The sequence below is a fragment of the Limulus polyphemus genome, unplaced genomic scaffold (genome assembly GCF_000517525.1).
Source record: "Limulus polyphemus unplaced genomic scaffold, Limulus_polyphemus-2.1.2 Scaffold14, whole genome shotgun sequence".
Classification (NCBI taxonomy): Eukaryota; Metazoa; Arthropoda; class Merostomata; order Xiphosura; family Limulidae; genus Limulus; species Limulus polyphemus.
This window is the reverse complement of record NW_013665624.1, coordinates 1,088,899-1,109,155: the sequence shown is the minus strand read 5'-3', so window position 1 is coordinate 1,109,155 and position 20,257 is coordinate 1,088,899.

Sequence of the window (20,257 nt, the reverse complement as noted above, 5' to 3'; positions counted from 1 at the left end):
TAGATGGTCCAGATGGAGATTGGGAAACAGGTTCAGGTTCACTTGTAGGTTCTGGAGAAAGCGTAGACTCACCGCTAATCTCTGATTTTATACCAGGTTCACTACTAGGTTTGGACTCTGATTTTAAGCCTGATTCATCACTAGACGCTGGTTCTGATTTTACATTTGGTTTTCCATTGGATTCAGTTTCTGATTTTACGCTTTCTTCATCTGGAGTTTTAGCATGTGATTTTACTGCTGGTCCACTGCTACGATCAAGCTCTGGTTTGAGGTCTGTTTTACTGCGAGGGTCAAGCTCAGATATTACATCTGGTTCACTGGTTGCTTCAGGTTCAAATTTCACATCTAATTCACTGGTAGTTTCAGGCTCAGATTTTATAACTGGTTCACTGGTGGGTTTAGACTCAGATATTACATCTGGTTCACTGGTAGGTTCAGGTTCAGATGTAGAACCTGGTTTATTGGTAGGTTCAGGCTCAGATTTTACATCTGGTTCACTGGTAGGTTCAAGCTCAGATTTTTATAGCTGGTTTACTGGTAGGTTCAGATTCAGTTTCTACACCCGGTTCACTGGTAGATTCACGTTCAGGTTTTACATCTGGCTCACTGGTAGGTTCAGATTCAGTTTCTATGCCTGATTCACTGGTAGGTTCACGTTCGGGTTTTACATCTGGTTCACTGGCAGGTTCACGATCAGATTTTACATCCGGTTCGTTTTTAGGTTTTTGCTCAGCGTCTGGGGGTCATGATGAAGAAAAAAACGTTATATTTCTGTACTTAATCAACTACTTTTTATAATTATATTTTAACACTGTAAGTTGTAAGATCATATGATATAAGAATATTTTTCAAGAAGTATGACATAATCTGAAACAAGAAACACAAATGGTAATTTAGGAGACTGAAAATGAAGCAGAAAAGACGCTAAATACTAAATATAAAAACTGATCTCTTATTAAAATACAAGCATGCAAAATGATAAGGTTTCACGGTGCTACACACTAATTATCATCTTTACTAATAAAATAATTTTTTGAAAGTACTTACAAGAAATATGATGTTTTAGCAACAGTTTATTTACACAAATAAAAAACCAGAATTGCATTACATATATCTATATCAAAACCTTACAAATACAATAAATTTATCCAACAATTAACGACTCTTAAAGTATTTTACTTTATAACTATCAGATAATTTTGTTTCTTTGATGGAAAACTCCAACACGTAACATTCCATATTAGATGTGTACAAGTCTGGATTAGTTGGGTGGAATTGCAGTTACAATAGAATTACCATATGGTCTTTTATTGTCGCAAGTCGAATCCGCAGTTATTCTAAAAGTCAGGAAAATTACAAAAGGTGCTGGCGTGTCTCGAAATTAATTCCTGTTTTAAAATTTATCTTCCAATAGGAATTTTGGTAAGATTAAGATGCGGCAAAGAACAAACATAAAATCCTGAAATTAACCTCGTAGATAGTTCCAAAGATGAAGGGCTCTAGCGAAACAATTGTTACACACAATTATATAACAATTGTTATATAATGTCTCTCTCTCCGCATAAATACAAATATAATAAAATACATTATAATGTTCTACACACACACACAGTACATGATGTGCAACATTGTTAATGTCATTTATATAATGTCACTCTCCGCATCAATACAAATATTATAATGATTCAAACTTTATCAGATTAAATTTTATCCCAAGGATTAATATTACAGTTTGTTATTTAAATTTACACTGTATTGTCCTGTTGCATTTTATTATCAAGCGAGCAAATTTTAAATTCAAAGTGACAATTAAAATTCATAGATATAATAATTCAGAACAGTAGAGTTTTTCTTTAAATAGCACCCGTTTTGAGAACTAAAACTGTGTGTATATATATATGTGTGTGTGTGTGTGTGTGTTTTGTTGGACATTTTGATGTGTATTAAAATTTTTTTAAAAATATATATTGCAGTATGAAATAACATTAGCATGTTATTCTATTCCCAGTTATCCAAGCTCAGAAAACTGCTTACAATTTTCACTCAACCATCAATAAATTACATGTATATTTTTAGCATGTGTGATATTTTTTTGAAGTGTAAAACTTAAAAAAAACTACTAACCTCTACCAAAGATGTGACTGATACATATCTTCTGACCAGAAATCATAGGAGGCTGTTCATGAACATCTATTCTTCGAGTTTTGCTGTTATACGTTCCTCCTTTCACAGGATATAAGAAATACAGGCAGTTCTGTGAAGAAAGCTGGAGATCTTGGAAATCGTCTCCAGTATTTATCTTTCTACGAAACTGTAGTTTGAGTATTCCATCTTTTATTTCTCCAGAAAAATTGTTGATATCTTGCCTCACGTCATACTGAGGATGCTCATAGTGTGTTAACCAGCTGAAATGTAAATGTAAACAGTCATTTCAAACTTAAGTTACACGGTAGTATGTGCAATAAACATAAGAACTGGGCCGAAGTAATCTAATATATAGACAACACAGTTGTTTGAAAAAGTTCTTAAAAAAAATAAAATAATCCATCCAATATAACTAAGCAAAACAATAACTCTAAAACAAAAGAAAACAATCCTTCTAAAACAGCAGACATGAAAACAAACAATAACTTTAAAATAAAAGAAAATAATCCTTCTAAAACAGCAGACAAGAAAACAAACAATAACTCTAAAACAAAACTAAACAATCCTTCTAAAACAGCAGACAAGAAAACAAACAATTACTCTATAACAACCGAAAACAATTATTCTAATACAGCAAATCAAAACAATAGAAATGAGACAGTGTGTATTTTGAAGAAAGGAAAATTTTAAACCTGCTGCAGACAATGAGACAATTCGTTGACGAATCGAAAGTTTAAATCATAAATTCCGAGTGAGTGACGATTACAAGTCCTCATCTTGCTAAACTTTAACCAACTCATTGAAATCTCTAGTTTACTGTTACTGACCCTTATATGATTCTATTAGTGATACAATCTTAAACCTAGCACCTAGTCAATTCAAATATGCTGAGAGAAATAAATTGATTTTCGAGTGTAGTGAATTTATTTCTGTTTCTCATTTTTTTAATGACACTATTATAGTCTCTAATTGTTTTCTTTTTATTCAAAGGTATTTGGATTTGCAAAACTATTAAATACAATTATGTGAATATCTATTGTTGCGTATCTGTGCAATTTTATGCTTGTAAACAAATACTGAATAAAACCTGAAGGCAGGGAAAGCGATGGATTGCAAAGTTGTGGTAAAAAGAATGAAATCAGTAATAATAAATATTAATTTACAAATACTATAAAATATGTTTTGCTTATTGTTAGGCGCAAAGCAACGCAATGAGCTATCTGTACTCTACTTACTACTGTGGGTATTAGGTAAAAAACCCGATTTTTAACTTTATAAGTCCTCATACTTATCGCTGAGCGACCACAAGGTTTGTTCGTTTTGAATTTTGCGCAAAGTTACACGGGGGCTATCTGTGCTAGCCATCCCTAATTTAGCAGTGTAATACTAGAGGGAAGGCAGCTAGTCATCACCACCAACCGCCAACTATTGGGCTACTCTTTTACCAACGAATAGTGGGATTGACACTTACGTTATAACACCCCCATGGCTGAAAGGGCGAGCATGTTTGGTGTGATGGGGATTCGAACCTGCGACCCTCAGATTGCGAGTCGAGCGCCCTAACCACCTGGCCATGCAAGGCCAAATAGCGACTACAAACTATAAATAGTCGACAATGATCGCCCAACAAGTATTTTCACACTAATGGTGAACAAATTTTTGAAGTGAGAACCAGAATTAATATAAAAAGTTTGAATGAAAATAGCATAAAATAAAATGTGATAATAAACTGTAATTTAGATTTAAGAAAAACAAAACTTGCAAACAAAAGAATATAAAAAGAAATTTTCAAAAAATAATTTCAAAGAAAAAATTATTTTTGAAATTATTTTGTAGTTTGGATGATAAAGCATTTTCATTTTTGAATTGATTTTGATTTTATAATCGAAACGTAATTTAATGTAAAATAGAATATATTTCGAATTATATATATATATATATATACATATATTTATATTTATAATATATACATATAAAATAAGTATAAATATGTAAAAATTGAAAAGAAAATCTGTAACGTAGAGGCCTAACGTATGCCTTGATTGGCCGTACCCTCTGCTGTGGACTGCAGTTTCGCCTATTCAAGGCTTATCAGCACAGTTTAGGTCATCAAACCAAATAAATACAGTTAGGTCTCTTTTAACGGTGATTTAAAAGAACTCAAAAATCCGATAGGTATTATACACACATCACCATTATAAGAGACCTAACTGTATTTATTTGGTTTGTGAACCCAAGCTATGCTGATGAGCCTTGAATTGTCGAAACTGCAGTCCACAGCAGAGGGTACGGCCAATCAAGGAATACGTTAGGCCTCTACGTTACAGATTTTCTTTTCAATTTCACTTTCGGTGCAAAAGAAATGAAATCTATAAAATTTATATACACACACATATATATATATATATATATATGATCATTAAACAGTTGGTCCGCTGTATAATATCGAATAATGAATTAGGCACATTTTTCTAACGTTATTCACACACCGAAGTTAATTTATGTTATTGTTTGTTTGTTTGTTTGAAGTTAAGCACAAAGCTACACAATCGGCTATCTGTGCTCTGCCCACCACGGGTATCGAAACCCGGATTTTAGCGTTGTAAGTCCGCAGACATACCGCTGTGCCACTGGGGGCTTATGTTATTGTATTGTGACTTAAAAGAATGAAAAACCCATAGACATAATTCATTTTTAATACAGTGGCTTGACATAAGTTGCTGTAGTTTTTGCATTTTTGTTTTTAATGAGATCTTAACCAAATAAACAAGAACCCATTGTACGTACAATATTTGTAATTTAGATACTTTGAAAACAAATTTTATGGCTATTTTTAACTTTCTTTTCAAACTAGAAATTCATTAAAAACTAAACAAAATGACATCGTCTGTGAAGATGGCTCCAGAACAATAGGACAATAAAGCAATGCAGATGCCTAAATGTAAATGGAAAACAATACAAATGATGAATACTAATTTAGAAACGATAAATATACTTACGTATCAATGACAGTCACTTGGCCAATATCATTGACCCATCCTATTATGGCATCACTGTTAGCCTGTTAAAAAAAGATAAATATTGTTGCGTCAGCGAGGTCACGTGACTAGTATCACGCCACCTGTTTCTAGAAATATCCTGTTCCTTCAAGAATGCCCTAGCATTTACTAGATATGTGTTAGTCTTGTATATATATAAGACGGTCACAACGTGACGGAGAACAGTGCAATGAGTAATCGAATGTATGCAGATAAAATATTGTTGGCCACGTGAGACGTGAGCGTTTGTTATAGAGCGACTGTTGAAATTAAGTGTATCGTAAAGTTGTATTCGGAAAGAATAAACCAGTTTTATTTAAGAAAGGACTTGTGTCGCTATAGTTTCGTCGGAACGAATTTACGGAAAATTAACTAACGAACGGAGGTGTAACAATATGTATTTAAGTTTCAGAAAATTTAATTCATGTCATATGCAAGAGTGAAAATCGTTTTTAATTACTCTAAACTTTCTATCAAGTTATCGTGAACGAATACAAATGTTTCGAATAATATACTTTGTAAGGAATTTCAGATTAAAAGTCAAACATTTAAATAAATCTAAGGAATAAGACATTTTCATTACAGCGAAGTAAACTATATAGATTGGAACTGAAAATAATTTGCTATTTAATAAATCCATTTCTATATAATAGAGTGACTAGAACTACATAATACATTAAATCAGTAAACCGATAAACGAGAATATATACTGATTAGAATGCACTGAACTATTTATAGAGTTCTAACTGCAGTTCAATTCACAAAATTATAGACATTAACTTAAAACGGTATTTTTCATATTTCCCGAGTTTATATAGTTAAAACTACAGCAGAAACTTTTAAATTTCCCACGTTTTACAACTTCTAAATATTTTGAGTATAACTAACAAACGAAAAAAATATTTGAAAGAGAACTAGACTAATAATAAGTTGTACTAAATAGAATTTTACCAATCTTAAACTATACCAATCTTTTTTTTTTACTATATTTTAAATCATATTCATCCAAAATAGGAATTAACGTAACTAAAACATGTTTCCTATTGCATATAACTTTAAAACGATTTTCTGGATTATGATTGAAACTACACTATTAAACAATCACCATTTCTGAATTTTTGGAGAAGCCAACTCCAGTCCATTTATTGCTGTAAGAACTACGAATTGTGAACTGTATTTCATCACTGTGCTTATGCAATTTCCACTTGATTTGATATTCACAGCTCTCTTCTTTACAGTTTTGCGGATATTTCCACTCACCAGTAGAAGAAACAGTCTTTCCTGTAGGCTCACCAGCAGCATCTGTGATGAAGGACACAATAAGTTGGTCTCAGAGTTGAAACTGCATTAATAATTATACTCGTCGCACTTGTGACTGAATAATGTTCACAGTGTTGGAACAGATGAGTACTATTACTATCTGTTGCATAATAATTCAACTTGTCAAATTCGGGATGAATATTACAAAACTATGTTTAGAAGATATAGCAGAATTACGCTAAGGTTATTAGAACTGTTGATTATTATTAGATTAGTACTAGTTTGATAAGAATAATAATGCCGAATCTATGAGGAAGGTGAGAGTTTTTTAATACCGCCTATGAACGAAATGACGAATTATATATTAAGTTTGTGTTTTAACTGATAATAATTTTTTCCAGGCTTTTAGCTAACATTATTCATACATAGTTTCTAAACACGTAAGAATATTGACACTACCAAAATAACTAAATATTATTTTAGCCGTAAAAAGTTTCAGCAATCTTTACATGCAAAAACATTAAACATTTCTAGAAACCTTGGCTGATCAATAAAGTTATGGCTCCCAATAGATGGACTTTATATCAAAATTTTCACTCTGTGCTTCAACAACAAAATCAATAATCACAAAAAATGTTAGAGGATTTTCTACGAACCTCTTTAAAACCGGATCATGGTAACCTATCCTAATCTAACAATGTTTTAATTTTGTAACACTAGGTTTTATCGCAATAAATCCAATATATTTATGAATTCCAATGCGAACTTACTCGTACAGTTAGGCTTACCAAAAAAGTTCATAATAACTTTTCCCCGCTGTTTTCCATACCCATGGTATTTAATCTCATCAGGCCGATAAAAGTCTGGTTTCTTTGCTTTACAATCTTCAAGTCCAGTGTTAGGTCGATGAATGTATTTTCCAAGCTCTTGACCTCTAGCCCAGATGACGTCCATTAAACTGTTTTCGATTGTGTGGTCAGTGAGTTCTTTGCCTAATAATATAAAATAAAATAACAATAATTGTTTGGTTTTAACATTTTTCATTTTCTTTTAACAAATAAAACTTTCGGTGTTTCCAATATTATTGGACGTGAAAGGGGTAATTAAACATATAAGAATATGACAGATTAAGACTAACATAGGGTTGAGTAAGTTATATTAAAACGGTTTAGAATATGTAAATCAGCAACTCACTTGAGTAAGTTATATCAAAACGGTTTAGAATATGCAAATCAGCAACTCACGTGTCAATCGTAGCCGATATAAAGTCGTTCTGGAGAGTAATGTATCGGAACTACATTTGGACGTTGTTTAGCGTTTCGTAAGTGGTGTGATGCCTTCGAAAAGTGATTGCTTTTGAAAAGGTTATATAACAGACCAAAGTATTCGTACACTCAGATCATAAAGACGTATTCAGGTCGGGAATTTAGACTTTTCAAGATTGGATGTCCTTTGTACTTATTGTGTTAGAAAACAAACTAATATGGATCAAATGGGTACCAGTGCTATCCACAAAGATACCTACAACAAATCGCATTCCAGTCATGTTAAACAAAGTACGGCGTCTTATAACACAAATGTCAATGGCAAAAGTCATCTGCATGCCCGAAGCAACAGAATACAATATGATCAAGAAGGATTTCTGTCTAAGAACGCGACATAAGTTACGTGTACGTAAGTTGCTTTCATGCCATATCTGTTCAGCTGTCGCATAACTGAAACAGCTGGAGAATGAAATTGGTATTTATACTACCCCATATAAAGATATCATGATCCAGTCATCGGACGCAGCATCATGTATTTTTTTGGCATTGGACTGTTGAAACAAGTGCTGTAAAACTGTCATCTTTGTACACTAGGTGTATTATTAAAGCAAAGGGATGAGTAGTGTGCTTTAGACATAAAAGTCTTATGACGGAGCCTTTTGCAGTGGAAACTACGTTGCAGGGCTATTTTCAAGATGAACTGTTGTCAGATAGAGCAGGAATGGACGTGTTGTCGTGGTTAGTCTCCAAAATCGTTTGAATATTACGTACTCAACCCCCTGTAATAGGTTCATAAAAACTGGTCGAAATACAAATATCAAATGCCATATGTTAATATATCCGAGGTAAAATAAAAAAAAACGATTATTAAAAATGAAAGGGTATGATGCAAAAACAACACAAGGTACAGCTTTTAAGCTACCTTTCAGTTTCTTTCTGAATACAACGGTGGTCACGCCGTTTTCTTCAGAACCCATTGCAGCTGTCAAGTCGTCAGTTCCTCCGTAATATGAATCAGTCCGTGGAGTGGACCTGTCGCGTGTGTAGCAGTCAAATATACGACTAGCTCCTCCTCGAACGGCCCCAATCACTACATCTGTACAGTCCATAGGATGAAAGTCGTGGCGCGGTGTGTAAGAAGACTTTGGTGGATACTTCCCAGCGCTTTCTAAAAAACTGCGTTTTATTGACGATGGTGCAATCTCACGCTTAAAATGGTTTCTAGAAGCAAAGTTACGGTTGTATGCACCATTATGGAAACTGTTAGTTGCTGGAATACCAATTATATTACCACTTTCACCAAAGTTATGTTGGAAATCTCGAGATGACGGCCAACTTCGACTCCATGGTGGCTGGAAATGTTGGTTAAACGGAGGTCGGAAATAATTAGTTGGGTCAGAAAAAGGATCTGAAAGTTGAGGGTGAGGTATTCGTAAGCGTTTTAGAACAGGTTGTGTAGGGATCTCAAAATCAAATATTTTGTGAAAGAATTTTGGTAAAACTGTCGATACAGTAGAAACTCTTTCTATTTTCCGACCTCCATTTTTCTCTACATCTAAACGTTGTCCAGCTTTAGTCAAGTGAGGCTTAATTGTCATACTACCTGTGTTAGTATGATGGGTTATTGGAGTAGTATCTTCACGGGCTTTAGAAATAGGCCGGTCAGTTGCTCTAAGAATTTCTTCAGTAGTAAGTGTAGTAGATATCATCACATGCGGTTCAGATGGTACTTTACTACCGTCTCCAGAAATGTCTGATGTATCTGGTGCAGTTGTAATACATTCCACTACACTTTTGTCATTTGTTTCGGGTTCGGATGGTGTACTGCGAACTTCTCTGATTAGAGGGAACGCTTTACAACCAGCGTTCATACCTCGAGGTCTCCAACCAAGAGCAACATAACTTGTACCATTGACTTTAAGAATAATTTCTATTTCTTCACTATCCTATGAATAACCAAGAAAAAAAAACATGTAGCGAGATATCTACAACCGAGTAAGAAAGTCTCATATATATATATACATACATACACACACACATCCATATTCAATCCATATAAGAAAATATAAATAGTTTGATTGATTTATTTACTTGTTTTTGAATGAAAGGAATTGTATTATTTTAGGATCCAAGTTCAATAGCAAAAATTAGAAGTTTAAAAAGTGCAAACCTTGATTACCACCATAAGAATAAAGCTCTAATAAATTAAAAGTCTGAGGTCACTTTTAAAAATAATAGTTTTACAATTATAAACATTTCAGAAACGATACATGATTACGTAATCAGGTATTGAAGTCTATTGTAACAAAAGATATGTATTCTACTTATGCTAAATATGCATTTTTAGCTTATAGGAAATTTTAGAACCCACACGAGTTTTTATTTTTAAAAAATCATAAATTTTTGGAAACTTACCTTTGTGAATTTTGTGTATACAAAAAAGACTGTAAAAGCATCTTACTTGAAGTATTCTCCAGTAGAGGGTGTAATCATCAGATAGGTTTCTATGAAAATGTTTGCTCAAGTCTAGTTTGGTAGTTTTCACCGGAGATTCTGTTGAGTTGGTTACAGAAAATTACTAATACAAAATTACACGGTTCTTAGTTTAATTAGTTTGTTTTAATAGATTTCAATAAGGTCTGAGGCAATTTTTTATGCAAATGTTTCTTTACACATTGATCTTAATTTGTCAATAGTAAAATTCATCAGCTGGAAGATCAGAAATATAAGATTCTAAAAAGCTATTTGTGTAAGCAGTATAATACTGCAAAAGTTACAGATTAAATGCTCAAAGGCGGCGAAATATTGGAAAACCAATAGGCCTAAAAACTGCTATAGAAACAAGTAGACTGCAGATACTTCAATACGAGAACTGGTGAATTCTGGTATTGAAAGAAAAACGTGTTGGGTAGTGACTTATGGGGGATAAAAGATAGATCTGAAATGCTATTTTTACACATCTTTGATTTTGAGCCGAAATGAACAAATCAAGAGGAATGGAAAGAAATTGTATTTAAGTTGTTTTTACAGCAGTTTTGAGATCTACTGGTTTTCAAATATTTCTCTGGGTTTCGGCGTTTACACGGTAGTTTCTTTTTCGGTTGAAATTATATAGAAGTCCTTATAATTTCTCATAAATACAACTTAAGCTCACCATGAAAAATTGCTTAGTTGTGTTTTAAGATATAATAAAAAAAATTCTGTAATCTCAGTTAGATGTACACAACTGTTTAAGTTTAATGCAATTTAGATAGTTTATATAGTGTGAGTGTCATATTTAGTCATTTTTAAGAGATATTTTATGGCAAGTTTGTTTACATAACTGTTTACGAATCATATCTTGTGTAGTTCAATTGTTATGAACTAGAGATTGTTTCAATAATGAGGTTATTGCGTCATGTTGCTAGAACTTTCTGAGTTTCTCCTTGGTTTAAATGAGTATTATTACAATAAAATATATTTTATTGCGTGGAATGTTCTAAACTTCTGTTCTAAAAGTCGACGTATTTGCAGTAGACAGGATAAATTCTATTTTCTTAATGTTTGTACCATTCCTAGTGACAGCTGAGAACCACAAATCTAAAAATCTGTATCTCGGCTGAGGACAGGAGAAAATCGCTGTTCTAAAAGTTGCTATATTTGCTGTAGACATGTGCGAGCATTACAGGTGTCATATTTAGTTATTTTTGGAAGCAGCATTTTATGGTAACTTTGCTTATGTAACTGTTTACGTATCCTATGTTGTGTAGTTCAATTATTATGAATTAGCGATTTTTTTCCAATACTGAAATTATTGCGTCATGCTGCTAGAAATTTTCTAGCCTCTCGTTGGCTTAATTGAGTATTAATGCATCAGAATATCTAGTATTTCGTGGAATGTTCTAGACTTTTCTCGGGGTATACAAAGATCATTATTGAGTTCTAGTTCTGGAATGCGTGAACGTGAGCTTGGCGATAAAGAGTGTATCTAGTAGCGATTTTTTAAAGCGAAAGTATTACAGACTGTATTGTAATAACAGAGTAGAGAAGAATAATTATTTTTGTCAGTTGTGTTCTAAAGTAACTGAACCAACCTGTGTGGACTCTGACGAAAAAGAGACAATTATTTAAAGCCTTAGATAAATCTGTGATAACTAACATTGTAACGAATATCTGTATATATGTTTGATTTGTTTTTAATATTCTGTTTTAAAACAAGTGGATTATGTTGCTGTTTGTTTATAGTTGAAATTTATCGCCAACAAGTCATGTACATCTACTGCAAAGAATCTGGCCTTACAAAATCTGACAATCTCATTAAAATAGTCTAAATTTCATAATTAAATAAAATATTACTAATTAAAATGAATAAGAGAAGAATACAAACATAATTTACAAATAATAAGAATAATAAACGAAAAGATATTCATACAGATAATATAAACAACAAACAAGAAGAGATCCAGACAATCACGGAAATAACAGACAGTTGTATCACAATTAAAAAAACTTTTACTGTCGGTGTATAAGAAATCCATTTGTTTAGAGTTTACCTTTGTCGCACTTCTCTCCAAACCAGCCTGTTTCACAGAAACATTGCATCTTAGGGAAGGTTGTTGACTTAAGGTTGATACATTTACCGTGTAAGCCACAGTCTTCATCTGACCAGCACTCATCTGAGTTTGAAAATATTAAAAATCCACCAAATTCTTTAATTTACTTTAAATTACGTTATGAATTTTTCACACAAGTATCTCGAAGTTTAATACATAAATATTTATACAAACATGTAATTAGTAACATTAGATAATTCACGTGTTGAGTAAAATCATATGAATATATACAATTATCATGTCTGTTAAAAATATTTGGGTTATCGTACACATCGAACTTTCGATACCAACTAGAACGACACGGTAATTGGTTTTCACACACTCTTAAGCTATGATAACTACTTCTCACAAATATAACCTAACACATCTATAATTTATTTCGGGGAATTGTAATCAATTAACGTTTTATGATAAAAAAAATTCATGTACTTGATGATACAATTCAGAGACCACAAACAAGTAAGGTCTTTGATGAAATACACAAATACAAAAGGGAAAATCCCCCAGTGGCACAGCGGCATGTCTTCGGACTTACAACGCTAGAATACGGGTTTCGATACCCGTGGTGGGCAGAGCACAGATAGCTCATTGTGTAGCTTTGTGCTTAGTTACAAACAAACAAAAGGTAAAATATGAGTTAAACTCTTTTTTGATTACATTCTATTTATTTTTTAGTCAGAAAATTCCAATGTCCGTAAAATCATAGCGTCTTAAGTATATTGGCATCTTATGTTTATTTTTATTTTGAACACTTGAATATGAATATTTTTGTACTTGTTGGCTATATATAATAATGTTTGTTCAGTTTTTTCATTTGATGAAGTCTGCTAAAATTAAGTAAATTTATTTGTGAAAAAGCGTCACAAACTTTTATAACTTATCACTCAAAAGTTAATCGAAACTTCATGACGCTGATTTTGAGGTATTTTTTATTTTAATTTCTACAGTTAAAGATGTCGTTTAATACGGGTTTGAACAGTTTAGGAAAACTTTACAGCTTTTAAGTAATGCATTAAAAAAAAAACTTATAAAGATTGTTTGTTTGTTTTGAATTTCGCGCAAAGCTACACGAGGGCTATCTGCACTAGCCGTCCCCAATTTAACAGTGTAACACCACCCACAGCCACCTCTTGGGCTTCTCTTTTACCAACGAATAGTGGGATCGACCGCCACATAATGACGCCCCCACGGCTGAAAGGGACGGTTCGGTGGGACGGGGATTCGAACCCGCGATCCTGAGATTGCGAGTCGAGCGCCCCAACCAACTAGCCATGCCGGGCCCCTTATAATAACATCATTTTATTAAAATCGTCCGATGGTTTGTGTCTAATTTTCAGTTACCCTACCTGGTTTGTTGAGCGCATGATTTTGTTAGAAAATATCCTTAGAAAGTATTCGTTTATTTCTTGCAAAATTAACAAAGGACTTCGTTATATAAGAGAGCGTGTTTTCTGGGTAGAAATAATTTGCCGGTTTGACACAACTTGTGTCATGGCTATAGTCTGCTGTTTAAACACAGCGTGTAATGTGCCTACGCTGCTGTATAACGTCGTTTATACATAACAAGTGCTGTGAATTTAGTCAACCGTTTATACATAGCGGGTATCGTGGCTGTACTGCTTTACTACACCGTTTACACATAGCATGTACTGTGACTTTAGTCAACCGTTTATATACAGCGTGTGCTGATGTGCTACGGCTATGTTCTACGGTTTATACATATCGTGTACCATGACTGTACTCTACCTTTTATACATAGTATGTGTCTATCTTTTGAAGACAGTGTTTGTCGTCAATAAAAACAATGTACCATTTAAAGAGATCAAGTGATGGGTAAAGAGAGACTAACGTTTATGGAGAATGTGTCCTGGCAATACAGAATTTACCTTTTGTACTGAGCGTGTGTATTAGCCAAGAATAAAACGAGTCATTCATAGTGAGCATGACGTGAAGAGAAGGTTCCTATCATGCATTTATAAAGAGCAATGGATATTATATCTTCTATATCATGTTTGTAATGTATTCTTTTTGGTATAATGTATCGTGGTTATAATGTATCGTTTTTGGTATAATGTATCATGGTTATAATGTATCGTTTTTGGTATAATGTATTATAGTTATAATGTATCGTTTTTAGTATAATGTATCATGGTTATAATGTATCGTTTTTGGTATAATGTATCATGGTTATAATGTATCGTTTTTGGTATAATGTATCATGGTTATAATGTATCGTTTTTGGTATAGTGTATAATGGTTATAATGTATCGTTTTTGGTATAATGTATCATGGTTATAATGCATCGTTTTTGGTATAATGTATCATGATAACAATGTATTCTTTTTGGTATAATGTATCATGGTTATAATGTATCGTTTTTGGTATAATGTATCATGGTTATAATGTATCGTTTTTGGTATAATGTATCATAGTTATAATGTATCGTTTTTAGTATAATGTATCGTTTTTGGTATAATGTATCATGGTTATAATGTATCGTTTTTGGTATAATGTATCATGGTTATAATGTATCGTTTTTGGTATAATGTATCATGGTTATAATGTATCGTTTTTGATATAATGCATCATGATAATAATGTATCGTTTTTGGTATAATGTATCATGGTTATAATGTATCGTTTTTGGTGATCGCATGCCTTTTTTTTTTTTGGCTGTTCAACACAAAGCTACACAATAGACTATCCGTGCTGTGCCCACCATGGGTATCGAAAAAGGTTTGTGGTGTTATACATTTTCAGACTTACCGCTGCGCTACTGGAAGACTAAATGTCGTGTTTACAGAGTCTTCAGTTTGTAGAGAGCATGTACCATTTAGCTAGTAAGAGAACACCAGTTTATACATCTTACCAATAACTAAACAGACACATCTAAGAGTATAAATGAACCTTCTCCATGACGTCATATGAAAATAATCCCGAAGTACAGGTATTGCTTAGTGAAAATCACTGAATGCACACAACCATGCTACGAACGAAGGATCTCGGTTAAAGGTATTTTCAAGAGGTCGCATAGTTTTATGTTAGAAGGGCGATTTAAGTCAGTAAGAGATCACCAGCTATTTTTATTACCGCTGTTCACAGGAGATAGGGTGAACATACGGTTCTAGTCATGTCTTAAAACAACAGCTTCTATAAGACCGTAAAGCCTAAAAACCAACAAAACGGACGTTTTGGTGCTGTGAGGAGAAAAGTGGAGAACCACATAAAAGGAATGCCACCATTGTGGGGCAGGTGAAGTGTATACTCCAACACCAACACAGGCTACATTGAAAGAGTAATTAGATGGAAGCCACGTTAGGAGTATCAAGTATCACACGGTACTCTTACAACATCCTGCCTTTTGGGACACTAATTTCTCAACGAGTCCAGATTTTCACATTTCTCTGACAGTAGACGTGCCTGTGTTTGCCGACTATCCTTCGGTAATTTTCGTTGAATCATCTGTAAGTCACATCAAGATACAGCGATATTTCTGTTATAGCTGTCACTTGGACAGCTGAACAACCACAGCCAGTAGTATGCTACTCAACACATCACGCTTCTCGAGCAGAACGTTTTAGCTCTTTATGCTAATGATCAGCTTGTCAGGTAAGGAAATTTTCATGATAGATGGAGCTTCTGTTCATCCAACCCGAATAAGGAAATGATGACTTGAGGGTCAGGTATGACCATTATCCCATTGGCAGGCCGATCGCCAGATATGAATCCTATCGAACATGAGCGGTCCATTCTTGATCGCTCCTTGTGGAAGGCTCCCAAACAACTTACTTCTATGAACATCCTCTTATTACGTTCTTAGCTAGGAGTTGAGTACAATACCACAGTGTCTTCTACAAACGAAGTGCGACCCTGTCTCTAGTTAGATATTTCAAAAGCCAGTTAATTAGTAAGAGTAATATTTTATAACTTACTTAGTGATTAATAAAGTGATATTTTTTATGAAGTGGGTGTCTATTTATCGCTGGACTGTGTATACAGATCGTGTGTCCTAGATATAAGAAATAGTGTACTGGTTACAGAGAACACTTGACGTGGTTAGAAAAGTGTACCAATTAATATACAGACAATGAGCTGTGGTTAGAACAAACGTACCATTTATAGCGAGCAGGTGTCGTGACTGGAAAGGATGTGTCGATCGTATGTAAAGAATAAGTGTCATGCCTAGACAAAATGTGCAGATTAGAGATACGTGTGTCGCAGCTAGAAAGAATGTACGAGTAATGGAGAGCACGTTGTGACAAAAAATAACGTAATGCTTATATAGAACATGTGTCGTAGCTAGACAAACTGTAAGAGTACTAGAGAGCGTGTTGTGACAGGAAATAACATAATGCTTACATAGAACATGTGTCATAGCTAGAAAAACTGTAAGAGTACTAGAGAGGGCGTTGTGACAGGAAATAACATAATGCTTATAAAGAACGTACTGTAGCTAGAAAAACTGTAAGAGTACTAGAGAGGGCGTTGTGAAAAAAATAACATAATGCTTACATAGAAAACTGTAAGAGTACTAGAGAGGGCGTTGTGACAGGAAATAACATAATGCTTATAAAGAACGTACTGTAGCTAGAAAAACTGTAAGAGTACTAGACAGGGCGTTGTGACAAAAATAACATAATGCTTATATAGAACGTGTCGTAGCTAGAAAACTGTAAGAGTGCTAGAGAGGGCGTTGTGACAGGAAATAACATAATGCTTATATAGAACACGTGTCGTAGCTAGAAAGAATATACAGTTTATAGCGAGCATTGTTCGTGATAAAAAAGGAGTGTGGGTGTGTTAATGTAAGAAAATATTTGTCGTAGTAAGTGTTGTTCTAGAGAGATGGAGAATACTTTTTGTGGATGCTGGGGGTGTTTAGTTATGTGGGCTATATGCTATTTTTAGGAGGGTAGCCAAAGCCAGAGAGTTGCGACCAGATACTGACTGATATATGTCCAAACGGTATAGAAGGCATTTTGCTTTAGGTAAATTCTTGTAGTAAGGAAAGGACATTTGAAATGAAACCTTGAAAACATGGCATATCATAAGACAAATATGATTACAAGAAAGTGAGTCCTACAACAGCAAAGTGTTCATGATTGAGAAACACCGAGAATTAACTTGCTATTATACTTTGATGGAAGCTAAGAACGGGATCTATGAAGGATTGAAAACTGTGTCATCGCTTTGTTCATCCTAATGTCGATATATCATAAGACAATATTATTATCTGGTCTAAATGTCTGATTTGAATGTGTAGCGCTTTTAGAGCTTGGTTTATATGGATATTTCGAATTTTATTTAACAATTTCATACACAATACAAAGATAAAATTTCTGCAAAGGCTGTGTATCCAGCAAAGCTTTAAAAGATTGCATAATACTAGATATTTTTTATAGATACGTTAACGATACAAATATTTAACTGAATCATTAGAATATGTTTAGTAAGATTGATTGGTTTAATATGGCTTTGTTTTGTTTTATTTCTTAGGCTAGAGATACAAAAACTTAAGAAAAAATTAACAACACATAAATGTATATTAAAACAAAGAAACAAATCATATGTCGATCTATCCGAGTCGTGGTTGAACGAAGTAGTCGTAAACAAAGGTGTTTTTTTTTGACGCCAACAATGATATTTCTTCAGGAAACTCACCTCTGTATTGGCACACATTTCCAGAATATAGTCTATTGCAAGAACAATGACCTTCTTCGAGTTCCCCCCGACCAGAACAAATTGTTTGGAACTCCGATACTGTAAAATAAAAGTAGCTCAAATGTATTATTATTATTATGTAGATCGGTCATTAGGTGTAGATGTAGATATTTTTGTCTTCTCACCATGACCTCAATATTAATAAGAACTACTTTCAATTGTGTATCGTTCACAGCTTTACTAGTGACATAATTCCAAATACACAGACCTACTTCAAGTTTTAATGTCAATGTTTATATAGTTTGTTGAAACGTTATAATTTCAAAGTTACTGGGGCAATTTTTGAAACGATACGAGTGTATTTTTCAAGATAAACTATAATTTAGTTTGCTAAAAATCAAATTCTCCATTTGTTCGTGTACAAAGTTTTAACACAAAAGACTATTGACATAAGTTTAGTACTTAATTAACGAGTTTGTTTGTTTTGAATTTTGCGCAAAGCTACACGAGGGCTAACTGCGCTAGCCGTCCCTAATTTAGCAATGAACGACTAGAGGGAAGGCAGCTAGTCATCACCACCCACCGTCAACTCTTGGGCTACTCTTTTAACAACCGTCACATTATAACGCCCCACGGCTGAAAGGGCGAGCATGTTTGGTGGGACGGGGATTCGAACCCGCGACCCTCAGATTGCGAGTCGAGCACTCTAACCACCTGGCGGTGCCAGCCCCGAATAACGAGTTATTGTAATATTATTGCTATGGATTTTAGACGACTTTATTTTAAATTATTTCGATTTGATTTCAGCTTTAACGGATTTAGTAATACACACTTTATTTAATTCTTATTGTTAACTGCTAATAATATATTATGCTTCATGACGAATATTTTCTGTAAGTTATTTTATCATTACTTTTTGTCAGACATTATATATATATATATAATAGTTTGAACATTTTATTTATTAGTTTTTAAAGCTCAAAAGCTAAGCAATAGTCCTATCTGTACTGTGCACGTTGCGGTTATCGAACCCCGATTTTTAGCGTTATAAACCTTCCAGCTTACCGCTGAGCGACCGGGGGTTGCACATTAAACATAGGTCTACTACAAATGAGATTACATGATTAAAAACGTAGTGAAACAGAAATATTATTGTCTTTACAATGTATTTTAGTAGCAGAAATCTTAAGTGCGATGAAGCATGTATTCGTATAGTTTTAAAGCTATATATTTTTCAAGTTCTGATTTCATCATATTTGTGTTATTTCCTTAATAAATAACAAAATCTTCAGGATTTCTTGGTTTTCAGCTTTTGTGAGTTGCCATGAAAATCGAATCTAAAGGACGTATGAATAAGGCATTTCTAAAAGGTTCGGTTTTATTATGAATTCCAATATAAAATTTTTGATATTCACAAACCATGAACTTTTTCTCGAAAACCTCAACGTATTTATCATAATATACTTTCCACAATCTAGTAAGTCGTTTCATTTAACAAGTTAAAAAAAATCTCTTCGGTAAGAGGGAATGGCAAAAAGCTTTAAACTCTTACAGACACAGAGTTTGTTGGCTAGTTATTTTCCCGTTTGTAACTTAGCTTCATTCCTTTTTGAATGTAATTTATTTACCAGAGGAGATCTAACCTAACTAATTGTAGATACAGAATGAGTTTGCGTACTTAAAATACTTTTCCACAGTACAAACTGATATAATCAAACAGAACTATTAAATTCCGGATGACTTCCTTGTTGTGGCTATGATCAGTTTCTTAAATAAGATGAACTAACTGTTACATATATGGACAATGACCCACACTAATCTACGCGTACCTACTTTGTATTACATCATCATGACTAATTTACTCCATTGTTGTTATACTTATAGTTTTGAGCTATGCTAATGTACGTTTATTTACACTTTAAAGAAAATTTGTAAAATACTGGAAAAGTAGCGGCAGCATATTTTCAGGAACTTTTTAAAAATGTCCTTATTTTAATGGAAAATAATGTAAAAAAACTTATAAAGAAACGAAGTATTCCTTTATTATATGTTTAATGGAAAGTAAGTAAAAAATCTTACTAAAGAAACGAAATATTCTTTTATTATATGTTCCATGGAAAATAATGTAAAAAATCTTACTAAAGAAATGAAATATTATTTTATTATATGTTAAATGGAAAATAATGTAAAAGATCTTACTAAAGGAACGAAATATTCTTTTATTATATGTTCCATGGAAAATAATGTAAAAAATCTTACTAAAGGAACGAAATATTCTTTTATTATATGTTCAATGG